This window comes from Myodes glareolus, chromosome 2 (assembly GCF_982192425.1).
Source record: "Myodes glareolus chromosome 2, mMyoGla1.1, whole genome shotgun sequence".
Lineage (NCBI taxonomy): Eukaryota > Metazoa > Chordata > Mammalia > Rodentia > Cricetidae > Myodes > Myodes glareolus.
Window position 1 is genome coordinate 80,997,203 of NC_142027.1, and position 17,357 is coordinate 81,014,559.

Sequence of the window (17,357 nt, forward strand, 5' to 3'; positions counted from 1 at the left end):
CATAGGACTTCTTTCAAGACATTGTTTTGTTTCTATCTTGAAACCTTTTGGTTAGTTCTGGTTTCTGATATCAAAGTTGTCATGTACTTCTTTCTTTCTGCACTTCATTAATACAGCCATGACTCCGGGAAGGAGATGTGTTGCTACAGGGTGAAGATAATGAGGAGAGTGGACGTCCAGGGTATTTAATAGCTTTTAGGTCGTTTCATCTTCTATTAACCTTAAAAAAAAAATGTATGTATTGAGTACTTCCTGTGGGAGGAGAAACATCTCTGACTCCTCTAGGGCTTATGACCAGGCCTGCAATAAAACTGTCACTCTGGCTTGGCCTGTTGTCACTATCAGCTTTCAGAATCCTTTGGTTGGCTCTTGTCAGGGGATTCATTTTCATATTCTCTCCCCTCTCTCCTCCTCTCTTCTCCTTTTCTCCCCCTTTTTTCTCCTTCCCTTTTCTCACCCCTCCCCTCCAAGTTTACTTAAACAAGACACTTAACTTGAAGGAAAACTATCTAGGATTCATTTTTTAAAATTATTTTTATTTTTTTATTCTTTATATGTGCGTGTCTGTACTGGGTATATGCATCGGCGTGCAGTTGCTAGTGGCGATCAGAGGCATTGGATCCTCGTGGAGCTGCAGTTGTGAGCTAGCTGCCTGTTGTGGGTGCTGGGAACCGAACTCCAGATAGAGTAGTAAGTGCTCTTATGCCACTAAGTCATATCTCTAGCTCTATTTAAATTTGTTTTTTTAAGGATTTTTTAAAATTTATTTTTGTTTTTCTCAGGACAGGGCTTCTCTGTATAACAGCTCTAACTGTTCTGGAACTCACTCTGTAGACCAGGCTGGCCTCAAACTCCCAGAGATCCATCTGTTTCTGTCTCCCAAGTGCTAGGATTAAAGGCATGTGCCACCACCAGCTTTTAAAAGTTTTATTTTCTGTGTTCTAGTGTTTTATCGGTATCTGTGCGTGCATTCATTGCCCACGGAGGCCAGAAGAGGGCATCAGATTACCCAGAACTGGAGTTAATGAGTGTTGTGAGCCACCATGTGTGGGTGCTGGGACTCTAACCTTCTTCCTCTGGAAAAGCAGCCAGATATGTGTATGTTTATGCGCCTGAGTACATGCATGTGTACCGCATGAGTGCAGGAAGAAGGTCTTGGGTGCCCTGGAGCTGGAAATGCGAGTGCTGGAGCCGACTCTGGTCCTCTGAAGGGGCACTACACAATCTTAAGCACTAATCCATCTTTCCAACTCCTCCTGCTCTCTTCCTTTCTTTTATGCTTTGTCCTTAAGAAGGAAATAAATGAAGAGTAGAAAGATATATACTATCCCTTACATTGACTTGGAAAAAAGTTTTTAACAAATTTAGAAATCAGAGCTAAAAGAAATCATAGAAATAAGAATATGCTCACCATATTCTTATTTTCTTAGTTTCTTCTAACTGAAGGTTAGAGAAAAAGATTTTCTGAAGCTTGCCTCCCTGTATCCTATTTTGTTTGTTTGTTTTTGGCTTTGACACAAGGGTCTTCCTTTGTAGCCCAGGCTGACCTTGAACTCATGATGAAGCCCAGGCTGGCACTGAACTTGTGGCAGTTCTCCTGCCTAAAGTGCTGGGGTTACAGATATGAGCCACCTTGCTTGGCTTTAAAAAAATAGTCATTTATTTTATTGTTTCTTGTTATGTAACTCAAGCTGACCTTAAAATTCATGGCAATCCTCCTGCCTCAGTCTCCCAAGTACTGAATTTATAGACATGTATTGCCCCACCAGGCTTCTGAAGATCCTCTTTGGACTTGTTAATCTATATTCTACATTTTTGCACAAAGGACATTACCAGAGAAGAGGGTTTAATCTTTGTGATGGGGACATAAAATTTGTTGTAAACTATACACTTTTAATAATGTTGAGAAAGACCCAAAATAGCTAGAGGAAAGGTAATTTGATAGGCTAACATCATGGAAATATGCTTTACAGACCTTAATAACCCTTCTGACAACTACAGTTTAAAATGTTTTTGGGAAACTGCAATGAAACAATAAATGACTGTTATATAAGCATTGGTGTACTAAAACCACTGTAATTTTAAAAACGAAAACAACACTAGCCCACTGAGCACCCACCCCGAGGCCTGTCCTCTGAAGGTATGTGGAAGTGTGCCTCTGCCCCTAGAATATCTTCACACAAAGGTGGCAGCACAGCTTAAGCCCTGGTTGACTCTGGGCTGTAGAACACAAGTCCAAGAGCCAATGGTTGAAGAGACTTACGTTTCTTCTAGTAGCCATTCGACCTTAAAAGATCTATTATGTACATGTGTGAAGTACTAAAGTAATAATTTTATTTAGTCGTCAGTAGTGCTGAGTGCTGGGCATTGAAGTAGGCATCACCCATGCTAGACGAGTCTTCTGCCCCTGGGCTTTCGCCTCGAGCTACTGAATGTTTCCTTTAAAAGCATTTTAAAAGCTGTGCCTGTTTGCTTCCAGTTCTAGATGACTCTGTAACTGGCCTAGAAAAGGCTGAGCCCTCCCGGTCACCAGCACACAGGCACAGAGCCTGGCCCTGCTGTGACAGCGTTACAAGCACATGCCTGGCATATTTTGGAAAGCCTGTCTTGTTCTATTACTAGTGCATGCAAGTTTTGCCCCAGTGGTAAATCTCTAAATTTAGATGCTTTTTAGGGTGAACTGTGTGTGACCTTTGTCACAAAGATCAGTTTACATCAGAAGGCACCTTGGTTTTTATTCATGAAATTGGAAGGAAAAGTTGGTACTTATAAAACAGGACTGAACATTACTATATTAATGGAAAATGAATACCTAAGATTTCTGCTTCATATTTCTCAGTAGAAGTTTACCTTGCACTTTTTGTTTGTGGAGACAGTTCTCACCTTCTTTTTAGTCAGGAAGGGTCTCTTTTCCTGCTGCTCTGCCAGCTGGCCCTTGAACTTCTGGATGGGGCTCCTAGCTCTGTCTCCCATCTTGCTGTGGAAGGACTGGAATTATGGATTCTTGCCTCTGCATCTGCCTTCTGATGTGCATTTGAAAGTGTAAGTGTTAGCTATTAGACTTGTGTACTGTGGAATACTCCTTCTGTACATTGTGAAGAAATGTTGCTCTCGTTGTTAATAAAACGTCTATTGACCAATGGCTAGGCAGGATTTTCCAGACAGAGAGAATTCCCGGGAGAAAAAGGGCTGAGGAGTCTCGAGGAGATGCCATGAAATGCAGAGCAATCAGGATGGGTAGCACATACATGACGTAAATGAGCCTTGGGGCAACACATAGATTAATAAAAATTGGTTTAGTTATTTAAAGAGCTAGATAAAGACAAGCCTAAGCTATAGGCCCAGCATTTATAATTAACATTAAGTCTCTGTGGTTATTTGGGAACTGGCTGGTGGGACAGAAAAGTCTGCTTACGCTTGTGTTCATAAGACTTTACTTATGGAGCCAGCTCTCCAGCCCTGGAATCTAACTCATAAAATAAAAACCCAGGGTAAATTTTCCTTTTCTTTTTCCGGTAATGTTATGGATCTGTGTGAAATTAACATAATATAGTTCTAATATAATGAGTTTTTTTCATTTTAATTAGAGAAAAGACAACTTCACAGCTAAAAATGGCCAATACTTGTGGAGCTGGGGAAACAGAGGCAAGATGATCTCAAATTCTAGGTCAACCTTTGTTATAGAACATGTCCCAGTGGCTTCTGAGAGCAGAATTATCTGCCCATACAGGGAACCTGTGTTCAAAATTTCTCTGCTCAAACTCTCTCTCTTTGTGTGTGTGTGTGTGTGTGTGTGTGTGTGTGTGTGTCTGTCTGTCTGTTTGTCTTTCATCTGTCTGTCTGTCATAGGTCTCTTTATGTAGCCTGGCTGTTACGGAATGCTCTATTTAGACCAGGCTGGTCTCAGAGTCACAGACAGGCAGGCCTGTCTCTGCCTCTTAAGTGGTGGGATTAAAGGTGGGTGCCACTTTGCTTTTCTGTCTCTCTTTAAAGATTTACTTTTAGGAGCTGGAGAGATGGCTCAGTGGTTAAGAACACTGGCTACTCTTACAGAGGTCCTGAGTTCAAATCCCAGCAACCACGTGGTGGCTCACAACCATCTGTAATGAGATCTGGCACCCTCCTCTGGCATGTGGGCATACATGGATGCAGAATGTTATATACATAATAAACAAATAAATCTTAAAAAGGTTTATTTTTATATTATGTACATGGATGTTTTGCCTGCATGTATGTCTGTATACTATGTGCATACAATGCCCCAAAAGAGACCAAAAGAGGGCATTGGATCTCTTGGAAATATACTTGTAGATGGTTGTAAGCTGCCATGTGGGTGCTGGGAACTGACCTGGGGTCCTCAAAAAGAGCAATAGTGCTTTTAACTGCTGAGACATCTTTCTAGCCCCTTGTTTAAACTCTTTAAGGAAAATTACATATTTTAGTTAGATTATCAAGTAGTAGACTTCCGTATGGCTCTTATCCATACAGTCTTGTTTTGGTTCATTATCCTTCCAACCTCTCTCATCCCTAATTCTATTTAAATCTTTCCATCCCTCTACTTTCTTTCCCTTTTAAAGGTCTGTTTTAGTTTTTAAATTATACATATGTGTCCATGGTTTTGTGTGGGTGTGTGCATGTGAGTGTACATGCCCAGAGAGGCCAGAGAGGTGTTGAGTCATCTGGAGCTGAAGTTCCAAGTGGTTGTGGGCTACCTGATGCAGGTTCTGTCAAAGAGCAGCAGCTCTACCCATGGAGCCACCTCTGCATCCATCTCTTTCTATTTCGAACTATCAGTCCCTGGTCCACTTCATTGCACCCAGATGTAAGTATCAGAATGCTTCAGCAGACGTCCCTGAGACACTCCCACAGGTTCTCTCCCAGTTCAGATCCCACCTGGAAGACCCAGACAGTCCAATGGGAGGTGGTTTACTATCTCTCTCTTCCTAATTTGTGTTTTTTTTTCTTTCTCAGAGCCCTTAGGAACTTTATATTAGTGTAGAGGACACTTCTCCCTTTCTCGCCCGTTCATATTTCCTTATAGTTCTGGCTTATGGTGTCTCAAACTGGGACCCACAGTATGCCTGAACTTTTTCTCCTCTGTCCTGGCACTTCATTGAGCTTAGGTGCAGAATACAGTGCACATACTGACTGCCAGCTGCCAGGGCTATATGCTTATGTAGACTATCTTGCCTCTTGCTAGCACTCATGTAGTCCTTTCTGTAGCAGTTGGAAATGGTTGGTTTCCATGAGAGGTTTAATTCTAGATCAGGGCAAACAATATTCGATGTCTCTTTCCCTTTTCTCAGCTTATGGTGTCCCATATCCAGTGCCCCCAAAGGGTCCCTGCTGTATGGGCATTAGCTAAATTTATGGTGACGGTGAAATCTGAGAGGCCCCTCTGTGCCCTGCAGGTCCACAGTAATCTGGAGCAAAGGTTGGGACATGCATGGAACCCACTGAGGAGCCGGCAATGGTTGTGCACTTGCAGTCAGCATGGTGGAGTGGTGTCAGGTTGGTACTAATATCACCCTCAGACTTTTCTACATTGTAGGAACTCAGTCACATGTCCCAGTCTTCTCTTTCCAACTCTTTTGTTGTTAATTAACTCTGTTCTTCGACAGTTTCCTCCATGTATAGCACACATTCTGATCATTTTCACCACTCACCCTTTCACACCTCCTTTCCAGTCCCGGCAGCATCTCTTTTTCTTTATGTTTGTATTGTGACCCACTGTACTTAACCAGGGTCAGCTGTATGACCCCAGGTTTCTAACAATCCACTGGAGCCTAGTGAGCTCACCAGAGGTTGCATAACTGAATACAATGACTGCCCCATCCCTTGTAATGTGTTAGTAGTCAGTGGTTCACCAGGGAGGGGCAAGGCCTGATGTCCTGTTTCCCAATTCGTGTTTGACTGTTGCACACCCTCCTGTGCAGGCCCAGTGCAGGTGGCCACAACTGCACGGGATCATGACTGCAGCATTTACGTCATTCCTAGATGACAGCATTTCACAGCCCCTCCCCATCTATTGGCTCTCATATTCTTCTGTGATGCTGCCTGAGCCTTAGAGGGGGGAACCTGAATGTCCTGTTTAGGACTGAGTACTCAACTATTGGTGGAGCCTGCTCATTTGTTTCCTGCCTGCCCAGGCCCGAAATAATCACACCAAAACTATATTAATTACAAAACTGCTTGGCTAATGGTTCCAGCGTATTCTTAGCTAGCTTAAATCTTAAATTAACCCATTTCTACTATTTTATATTTTACCACAAGGCTTGTGGTTTACCAGCAAGGTTCCGACTGGCTGTTTGTGTCTTTCTCCTCCAGCAGCTACATGGCTTCTCCTGACTCTGCCTACTCTCTCTCTATGTCTCTGTTTGGATTTCCTGCCTGGTTTTACTATGTTAAGCCCTTGTCCAAAACCAGCTTTATTCATTAACCAATAAAAGCAACATATATACAGAAGGACCTCCCACATCACTCAACCATCTCTTATTCTCAGTGCCTTGATCAGTGGTGAGTCTGCATTCACTAAATGCCCTGTTTACTGCAGAGCAGCTTCTCTAAGGCTCAGAATGGCATTTGCCTACATATATCAACATTTAGAAGACATTTAGTGCCATGTGAGATTAGCTAAACAACAAGTAGCAAGTTACTCCTCTTATAACATTCCCAGCTTTGAGTTTTTGAGTGGGTTTACAGTACCAGGCCTGTGTTCCCTTCTGTGGAGCAGGCCACAAATGCAATCAGAGGATGGTTTCTTATTCCTATAATAGTCGTGCTACTATCGCCACATTGAGCACATCTTGCCAAGTGGGTTGGTACTGTACTCCGAGGGGTCACAGCTTGGGACAATTGTTGTCATTTATCCAGCGGCCTATACAGCACACTCTAGCCTTATGATCTAGTCAGCAGGGAGGAGGCCGCTAGTTCACTTCTATCTTGACTCCTCTACATCTTACATCCAAGTCGTGTGGTATCTTCAACAACATCATCTTAACATCAAATTCTGATGGATAACCAAGAGGAATGACAAGTTCATTACTTGGTGGCTTCTGAGCTTCAATGACCAACAACTCAAAAGGAGGTATTTCACACCTGGCATGGAGTTGTTTTGTTCATTAGCCCATGACTTCTAAGCCCATATAGGCTATCTCTCTCCCATCTTAAACGGTTAGATATATTATATTCTTTTTACTTATGTATATGTGCGCATGTTTGTGTGAATGTATGCCATATATGTGTTGGATCCACAGAGGCCTGAAGAGGTTATTGAATCCCTTGGAGTTGGAGTTACAGGAAGTTGTGAGCTGCTTGACATGCATGTTGGGAATGGAGCTTGGGTCCCCTAGAAGAGCTTGGCTTACAAAGTCATAGTTTTCTATGGTGATTTTTCATTTACCCCTTGTTTTGGTTAATTTAGCTCCTCTTGTTACCTCACACACCCATTCCTGATAAACACTTTCATACTAAGTCCCCTCTTATATTACCATATTCAACTGTCTGTCCTTTCTTAGGGCATCTGACTCCCTCCTTGGTCTCTTTCTAGTTTCCTGGTTTTTACAAGTGTTCTCATTTAAATACACAAAGAGATTTGTGCACAAAGGAAAGAACACACAGAGTTTGCCTTTTGGGCCTGGGTTACCTCTCTCAGTGTAAAATTTTCCAGTTCTACTAATTTCATAATTTCGTTTTCTATAGCACTGAACAAGATTCCGTTGTATAAAATATGGAATATATTTTTTTTGAGACAGGGCATCACTTATGTATCCTTGACTGGCCAGGAACTCAAAGAGTTCCTCTGTGTCCCAAGTGCTGGAATTAATGGTATCTATCACCACTCCTGACTTCTTATCCATTTTTTTTAAAGTGACGGTTTGGCTTGTTTTTTTATTTATAGTCTCTATTTCAGCCAAATCTACATTAGTAAGAACATGTTATAAGGTAAAAATCAGTACATCAGTTTGAATTTTAACGATAGAGCTGCTTTGGGGCATTAAGGATGTTTTGGGTCACATAACGTTTTGATTAATGAGTTGTCGAAATTTCATAAGGAAATGAAACTTGGTAGTCTGGCTTTTACCAGGTGTTTATATGTGGCCATGTATGATTATACTGTCTGGCAAGGCTGCTCAACATTTTAGTTAAATGTATTCTTGTGTTACTGGTAAATGAATGGGGAAGTAAAATGCGGAACAGATGATTACCGTGGGCAGGAAGCAATAGAAAGGCAAATCAACATTGTTCTCAACTTGGTCCTTTGCATTATTATCATATTTTTATAATATAAACTATATATGCTTTAGGGCAGTGCCCTTTGAGCCACCACTGAGTTATTCAGCGAATCGTTGCTGATACATCGTGAGTCCCAGGGAGGAGCACGTATTTCTGCCCCAGGGTGGAAAGATCCTGCAGTTTAAGAGAGTTTGCGAATGAGAAAGCGAGAGGGCCGTTGCTCTGGGGCCAGGCTTCTCTCCCTGAGAGTGGCTGTTTCGCGACTGTAATTGTGTAATTGTGAGGTAGAATGTTGAAGGAGGGTTAAGTAACAGCAAACTTCCTGTGTTTTAGCAACCATGTAGCTCTGGGTGAAGTGCGGTGTAGATAAAGACACAACTTGAAGGATAAGTCAGTAATGGATTACAAAAAGGGGCTCCTGGATAGTGTGGGGATGAGGCTGGACCCTGGGCTACACCACTGCTCAGCTCTGACTTGTGTGGGACAGTGGCTTTTAGGCTGTGCCTTGTCCTGGGTGTCTACCAAAGCGGCAGTTGACTCAATGACTTTTTCCTACCAGTGTCCCCACTATAAAATTAAGGAAATTAGAAACACATGTCACATAGGCATATTATGTCAATGCAAAAACAGAGCTCTCACCTCAAAGGAGTAAGAAGCAGTTTGTTCTGGAGCTGGTCTGGGACATGGATTAGGTTACTCTAAATACCATGCTCTAACATGGTAACCAGTTCATGAAGTGTTTACAATTGCAGCAGAAAAGAAAGTAGTAAATCAAGGCACTTTTCAGAAATGTAAGTAAGAAAAGCAAGTGTGTAAATGGATGTGGGGGTTTGAAAGAGAATGGCCTCCATGGAGTCGTGTATTTGAATGCTTAGTCCCCAGTTTGTAAACAACTTGAGAAAGATTAGAAAGAATAAGAGGTATGGCCTTTTTGGAGTAAGTGTGGCCTTGTTGGAGGAAGTGTGTCATTAGGGGTGGGCTTTGAGGTTTCAAATGTCCACACTAGGCCCACACACTCTCTCTGGCTGCCTGTGAATCAAAATGTAAAGCTCGTAGCTACTGCACCAGGGCTGTGTTTGTCTGCTTCCCACCATGGTGATAACTGACTAACTGTAAGCAAGTGCTCAATTAAATGCTGCCTTTTCTAAGAGTTGCCTGGGTCATGGTGTCTCTTCACAGTGATAGAACACAGGCTAAGACAGTGAGTTGCAGCGAAGTGGGTAAGTCTCTTATCTGGTGGTATTTTTTAATTGGGGACTGATGGAAAATAGCGGTCTGTTAAGTTAATATGGTCCAGCGTATTTTGATTGTCCCAATATTGCTAAATATTGATCGTGATAAGGATATAAGGTGAGATGCAGATGTCTGTGGAGATCTCTGCAAACACCATGGCCAGTAAAGTGTTGATCCATGTACGGTACGAAGGGAGTCTGGTTCGACATGACTCAGTAGCTGGTGTTGGTTCAAACATAAAGAGTGTGACACTAACCAATTTATTTTAGGCAAAAGTAAGGAGAGCACAATTTGGGAAAAAAAACTTTCCTGGTGATAATTAACTTAGATCCTGTGTCTTTAACAAAGCTAAAGACATGATTACATTGAAACTCTTTGTAAAGTACATGTAACATCTATAAAACTGAATTCTATAGATTGAGAAACAATGCTCGAGATAAGGTCTAGGGAGGATGACTGGTAGTTTGAATGAAAGTGGCCCCCATAGGCTCATAGGGAGTGAGACTATTTGATGGTATGTCCATGTTGGAGTAGGTGTGTCACTGGGGGTGGGCTTGAGGTTTAAGATGCTCAAGCCAGGCCCAATGTCACACTTTCTTCCTGCTGCCTTCAGATCCAGATGTAGAACCGTCAGCTACTTCTCCAGCACCCTGTCTGCCTGCATGCTTCCTGTCATGATGACAATGGATTAAACCCCTGAACTGTAATCCAGCTCCTCAGTTAAATCTTTTCCTTTATAAGAGGTGCATGGTCATAGCTCACAGCAATAGAAACCCCAACTAAGACAACTGATAAAGACATAAAGGTTTGAGAGAGCTAGGTGTATCCTGGCCTTACCAATAGCACAGATATCACCAGATTATTAGCCATACTCCCTCCTAGCCTCCTGGGTGGAAAACAGGTAATACAATTCTTTTGAAGAGATAACCCATGCCTGGAGAGATGGCTCAGAGGTTAAGAGCACTAGAGGTCCTGAGTTCAATTCCCAGCAATCATATGGTGGCTCACAACCATCAGTTTGAGATCTGGTGCCCTCTTCTGGCCGGAAGGCATAAATGCAGGAAGAACCCTGTATACATAATTAATAAATAAGTCTTTTTTTTTTTTTTAAAAAAAAGATAACTCAGTGTATTCTGTGTGTCCGACATTTCTAGTTTACCTAGTGCTTATCTGTGAGGAAGGATTTCATGCCCTCTACAGAGGTCAGATATGAATGGTTACTAAAGGGGCTGCTAATTAAGACAATTTGGGTTCAGGAGCTGGAGAACTGACTCAGAGGTTAAGAGTACAAAGGACCTAGATTTGGTTCCCTGAACCTACACAATGGTTCACAGTCATATGTAGCTCCAGTTCCAGGGGACCCAATGTTTTCTCTGGTCTCCGCTGGGTTTATGGGGTACACATACATATATTCCAGAAAAGCACTCATATGCATAAAATGAAATTAAATAATTATTTTAAAAAAATAACTTGAGTCCATATATACAACATTCTACTCTCCACCATTGTGGTGGTGGTGGTGGTGCTGCTGCTGTTTTCTGATTCTCCTCCTTGCCCTTCTTTTTATTCTTGTCTTTTTGAGACAAGATTTCTCTATTATGCAGCCCTGGTTATCCTGGGACTCACAATATAGATCAGACTGGTCTCGAACTTACAGAGATCTGCTTGCCTCTACCTCCTGATTGCTGAGATTAAAGGCTCATCTTGGTAGTTCTGATCAGTTAATTGGGTTATAGGATCTTTAACAGGTATGAACTTTGGAGGAAGGAAACTCAGTTTATGATTCCTTTGCTTTTCCAGCTTCACGTTTTGTGCATATGGAGGTCAAGCTTTATGTTCCAAGGTTTTAGAAAGGATTAAGCTCTTAGGATCTGTAGAGTTGATGCTGAGTATGCACAGGAGAGCAATCTTCAGAGAGGGGAACATTAAGGAAAAACTTCTTGATGAGATTAAATTTATCAACCATCAGGAGCTGAGTCTGAATTTTAATTTTTGTACCTTCTATATCTGACATAACATTGACATGTGATGGGAGTATTAAATCTGAACTTAAAATAGTCAGGAGCACAGCCCAGCTAAAGAGGTAAAGGCAGTGGATAAAGGAAACTGGCATATTGTTTAACCAGACTGACTATGCTGTCCCTATGCACACAGTTATTTGTATCTTATGAATTTTTTTGGTATTTGGGATATTTGAAAAAATTTATTATCTTCTCATTTTAATTTTTCTTCCAGTCATCTCAATTCTGTAATTATTACTTCATAGGGAGTAGTTGCTTCTAGGAAACACTGATCTCTAATCTGTAATTGTATTTGTTACTGTATTAGTTTGGGTTCTCTAGAGAAATAGAAATGATAAAGTGAATAGTTGTGTGTGTGTGTGTGTGTGTGTGTGTGTGTGTGTGTGAGAGAGAGAGAGAGAGAGAGAGAGAGAGAGAGAGAGAGAGAGAGAGAAAATGGGGTCTATTATTGTGCCTACAGGTTATGGTCCAACTATTTCAACAAATGGCTGTCTCCCAAGAGAAAGTACAAGAGTCAAATAGTTGTTTGGCCCAGGAGGCTGGATGGTCTTCAGTATACGCTGGAATCCAGATGAAGTAGGCTCTAATACCAGTGAAGGAGTTAACCTGTCAGTGAGAGCGAGGGCAAGCAGATAGACAGCAAGCCCTTACTTCTTCCAAGTCCTTTATATAGGCTGCCACCAGGAGCAGTGGCTGAGATTTAAGGTGGATCTTCCCTCCTCAAAAGATATGGATTTAGGGTGGGTCTTCTGCTTCAAATTATTCAGTCAAGAAAAATCCCTCACGGGTGTACCCAGCTGTTTTGGTTTTAGTTAATTCTAGATGTAGTCAAGTTGATAACCAAGATTAGCATTCACAATGACTAATAATTTTATTTGTATTATTATTTTATGGTATTATGCCAGATTCCAGTTGGAAAGTCATGTTACAGAATAAATGAGATAGCAATACGATATTATTTTGAATTCCTTTTAAACAAAATCATTCTGCATGTAACAAATCTTATTAAAGAGAGAGACAGAAGCATGTAACAGACATGGCAGAAATGAAGATATTATAAAGTTCAGGAACAAGATGGCATCCAGGAAGGGATAAAGACACATTTTGGGGGTGTCTGCTAATCTCAGTGAGCTGACCCTGAATGAAGAGGAAAGATGGGCATTTCCAGCAGTTGCTGGAGTCATTTGCTCCAGGGACATTTTTCTAGCTTTCCACTTCAGCATCTGCTACTTTTTACCTCTGTTTGGTGAAGCAGAAAACCAAATTTGGATTTTGGATTCTCCAGAAAACCTGAAGTCTCTCTTTGATAGGTACACTTCAGGCTTTGCTTTTCTGTTTGTTGTGGACTCTTTTGAGCAGCTTGGGATTCTTTTGAACCATTAGAGATGACTGCCATTTTATGACTGGATTTGTCTTCTGGGGTTCTCTTGAACAATAGTGTGCTTTTATTGTTAAATAGAGAAACCTGATGACAATTGTGGTGCAGAAGAAAGAAAGTTCTTGAAGGCACTGGGATCCAGACAAATTCAAAGTCAGGACTGAGGAGGTATGAAGACACTGCTCTGCTATTCTTGTAGTTAGGTTTTAGACAGACATGATGAGGTCTTCTTTTGAAGTAGGAACAGGGGAAGTGAGGGTCCCTTCTTGGGGTTCTTGGTCTCCTTAATAAAGGAATTTAGGAATGGACTCAAATGGAAACTCAAAGACATTTTTATTATAGTTTGAAAGCAAAAAAGTTCAGGGTAGGAAAGCTGTAAATCTCAGCAAGTGCCTGACGGAGGAGGATAGAGAGAAGAAGAAAAAGCCATGCTATTTAAACTGGCACAAAGGTCAGATACATGGCAGACCACAGCCACAAGCCAGGGAGGAGACTTTAGAGAAAGAGTAAGGCAGTGTGGGAGGTCCTTCTGTCTATGTGTTGCTTTTATTGGTTAATAAAGAAACTTCTTGGCTTGTTGATAGGGCAAAACTTAGGTAGGCAGGGAAGACAGAACTGAATGCTGGGAGAAAGAAGGGCAAAGTCAGAGAGATGCCATTGTAGCCCTGCCAGAGATGGATGCTGGAACTTTAGCCAGTAAGCCACAGCCATGTGGCGATACACAGATTAATAGAAATGGGTTAAATTAACATGTAAGAGTTAACCAATAGGAAGTTAGAGCTAATGGACCAAGTAGTGATTTAATTAATACAGTTTCTGTGTGATTATTTCGGGGCTAAGAATCCAGGAACCAACAAGAGGCTCTCCCCGCAACAGTGAGGAAGCACAAAATGTTGGGAAAACTCAAAGTGTTAGGGAAAACATACTGAGAAAAGAGAAAAAAAGAAAAGAGCACAAGTTGTATTTTTCTGAATCAGAGAGCATGGAGGAATGCTGCCTGCTGACTTGCCCTCCATGGTTTGCTCAGTTTGCTTTTGTCATACAGAAAGCTCAATGGTGGTACTGCCCACATTGATTTGCCCCACATCAATCATTAATCAAGAACATGCCCCACAGACATACCTACAGGTCAGTCTGATAGAGGCATTTCTTCAAATGACATTCCTTCTTCCCAGACTACTCTAGTTGGTGCCACCTTGACCAAAAACTAACCAGTACTACTTGTCAACTTGACATTACAAACACATTACAACGGAACCATAACTTTTCCTTTTTTTGTTTGTCCCTAAAATCTCATATTAATATTACAATATAAAACACAGCTCAACCTTTCAAAGTTCCATAGTCTTTAAACATTTCGACACTTAAAGGTCCAAGATCTCTTTAAAACTCCAAAGCCTCTTAACTATGAATATCTATAAAATAAATGTATGCTAAATACTTTCTTATTCTAAGAGTGTTTTAGTCAATGTTTTGTTGCTATGACCATAACCACAACAATTTATATAAAGGAAAGTATGTAATTGGAACTTGCTTACAGGTTCAGAGATTTAATCCATTGTCATGGATTAAATAACAAGAAGCATAGCAACACTCAGGCAGGTATGGTGCTTCAAAGGTACCCAGGAGTTCTATATCCAGATTGGCAGAAGCAGGAGAAAGACACTAGCTCTATCTTGAGAATTTGATACCCCAAAGTCTAACCTTAGTGACACACTTCCTCCAACAAGGCATATCCACTCGAACAAGGTCATACCTTCCAATCCCTGTCACGTGGCACCACTTCCTGTGACCAAGCACTCGAAAGATATGAGCCTAGGGGACCATTCCTATTCAAATCACACATTCTGCTCCCTAGTCTTCATAGGCTTGTAACCATATCATAATGCAAAAATGCATCCAGTACTTAAAAAGACCCAATATCTCTAACAGCTTCAACAGTGTTTAAAAGTTCAGTCTCTTCTGAGACATATGGCAATCTCTTAACCATAATCCCCTGTAAAATCAAAAGAAAAAAATAAGATCACACGTTTCCAACAATCAATGGCACAGAATATACATCACCATTCCAAAATAGAGGACAGAGAGCAAAGTGAAGAAATCCTGGACTGAAACAATACCCCAAACCATCAGGGTAAATTCCAAACTCTGTGTCTCCATGTCTGATGCCAAAGTGCTCTTCAGATCTCCTCCAACTCCTTTCATCTTTGTTGACTGTAACACACTTCTTTCTCTTGGGCTGGTTCTACTCCCTGTTAGCAACTTTCGTCATCAGGTATCCCATGGCTCTGGCATGTCTAACATCAACATCTTGGGTCTCCAAGGCAATCCAGGATTCACCTTCATAGTTTCATGCAAAAACTTCTGTAGGCATCCATGCAGGGACATCTCTGACACCCACCTGGGCTTTAGCAGCTTTCCTTAGTTATGGAGGAAGATTCCATAACCCATATCTTCTATTCTTGATCCGGTTCTAAAGCCGGAACCACATGGCTGAAGCTGCCAAGTTTATCTGCTTGCTGTGGCTGAAACATGACCCCATTTTTCAAATACATTTTTATCAGATTTCTGTTTCCAGTGATTTCTTTCACTGCCTTAGCTTGGCTGTTCTGGAACTTGCTCTGTAAACCAGGCTGGCCTTGAACTCAGAGATCTGCCTGTTCTTCAGGCCTGTTCTAATATCTCTCTCTGGGTTTTTATTATTCATGCTACATTAAGAGATCCTATGATGCTCTGTAAAGAAAGTTTCATTATGTATATGTTATAATGCTGATCTCTTAGTGCCTTACCGACTTTAAAAGGCATAAAAATCATGTCTGATAATCTTCCTAATTAAAACCTGAATATGAATCTGCTTATTTTGACAAAATAAACATTTCAACTCTTGTATATATGAGAAATTCTCACACAAAATCTGTTTGTAATAACAAGAACTGTTCTCTAAATTTGTGAGTTAAAATTTTGTTTTTTTGTGGCAACAGACTTAAATTAGAATTGCTTTAAAAAACAAAGATTTTATCTAAATTTTGCTTTATATGTAGTTTCAGTATGCTTCTGTGTCATGCTGCCAATATTTGCCACCTATATGCATAGATGTCTCTTAAACTATTCTGAAGATTTAGTAGATACTAGATATTTGTAAATTGTCCACAATTTTTTAAATTTCAAAATAGTTTTATTTATGTCGGTTGTATTTTGTAAAGCATTATAGTTAATGTCGGTTACTTGATAGTTGTGTTTCTGTAAATCCTTAATATGGAACTTTAAACAGTCTACATACATGCAGCTTCTGACAAAGGAATCTGAGCAACGTTGAGTTGTAGAACCTACCCATAGGATAAGCAGAATATGCGTTTGATTTAAAAGCCATTTCTATATCTCAGTTGCTTAAATTGCACTTAAAGGGTTTATGGGCACTAACCAACTCCTTGACATCTGTCACTTGTTCCCAAGTATGGGATCAAATCAGACCTACCAGGATGAATCCTTCCCTGGCATCATGGGACAATGGGAAACACAACACAAATGGTTAGTCAGCAATGTCTGCAGAGAATATTTTTCAGAGACAAGTGGGGAAGTTGTTAGAGTTCTGGGGTGCAGGGAGGTTCCTGGATCTCTTAGACCCCCCTTCCTGATGAACCACATTGGATACATCTCCCTTTTCAACTTGCACTATTAATTTGACTATTTTAATTAGTTTGTTGAGAATGGGATTGCCAAAGGACTTGGGGCACTGGCTGTAATGACCAAGTTCAGTAACAGTCAGAGTCATGAGATATAAGGATTTTGTAGATTTGATAGGTATAGCCAAGTAACACCTCTTATTTTATAAGTGTAAAGGGAAACAAGAGTCCAATATTGTACAGCTACTTTTCATTTATAACATATTTAATTTTTAAAAATCTTATCTAACTACACTATCAGAAACCTTAATATTTAATCATGAAATATGGACTTTTCTTTGCGGGGAGCGTTTTATTTTCTTATTTTTTGTTTTTGAGACCGGATTTCTCTGTGTAACAGCCCTGGCTGCCTCGAACTTGCTCTGTAGACCAGACTGAATTTGAACTCACAGAGATCCATCTGCCTCTGCCTCCCAAGTGCTGAGATTAAAGGCACGCACCACCAAGCCCTGCTGGAATATGAATTCTTAAGATAGAAAACACCATGAATATTGTCATTAGAGATTGATGTGTTTTGAATAATCTGGATAAAAAAGAGTTAAGAATAATTCTTTTGGTATCTCTGATAGAATCAATAGAGTTAAAGTTACCAGAGGTAGTCAAGTAGGCCTTAGAGCCAAAGCCTTTGATTTATTGTTTCTTGACAATAAAATAATGTTTTTATATGAGTTCAGTGACTCATGGTAATGATCACTTGCAAGTGAAGATGAATGGACTAAAGGGTAAACTGTGATTCAGTGGGCCACACTATAGCTTCCAGGGTGAGATCTCTCTATCTCTCTCCCACCCCCATTATATTTGGTCATT

The 17,357-nt window shown here is 40.8% G+C and overlaps 1 long non-coding RNA gene across 2 annotated transcripts in view; it reads left to right on the forward strand.

Moving 5' to 3' along the window:
- LOC125407543 (uncharacterized) overlaps positions 1-17,357 on the forward strand; it is a 58,971-nt gene that overhangs the window by 423 nt on the left and 41,191 nt on the right. For both annotated transcript variants that reach the window (XR_015000525.2, XR_007234249.3), the window contains exon 2: positions 5,412-5,511. This is a non-coding gene — a long non-coding RNA (uncharacterized LOC125407543). The remainder of the gene's footprint in view (positions 1-5,411; positions 5,512-17,357) is intronic.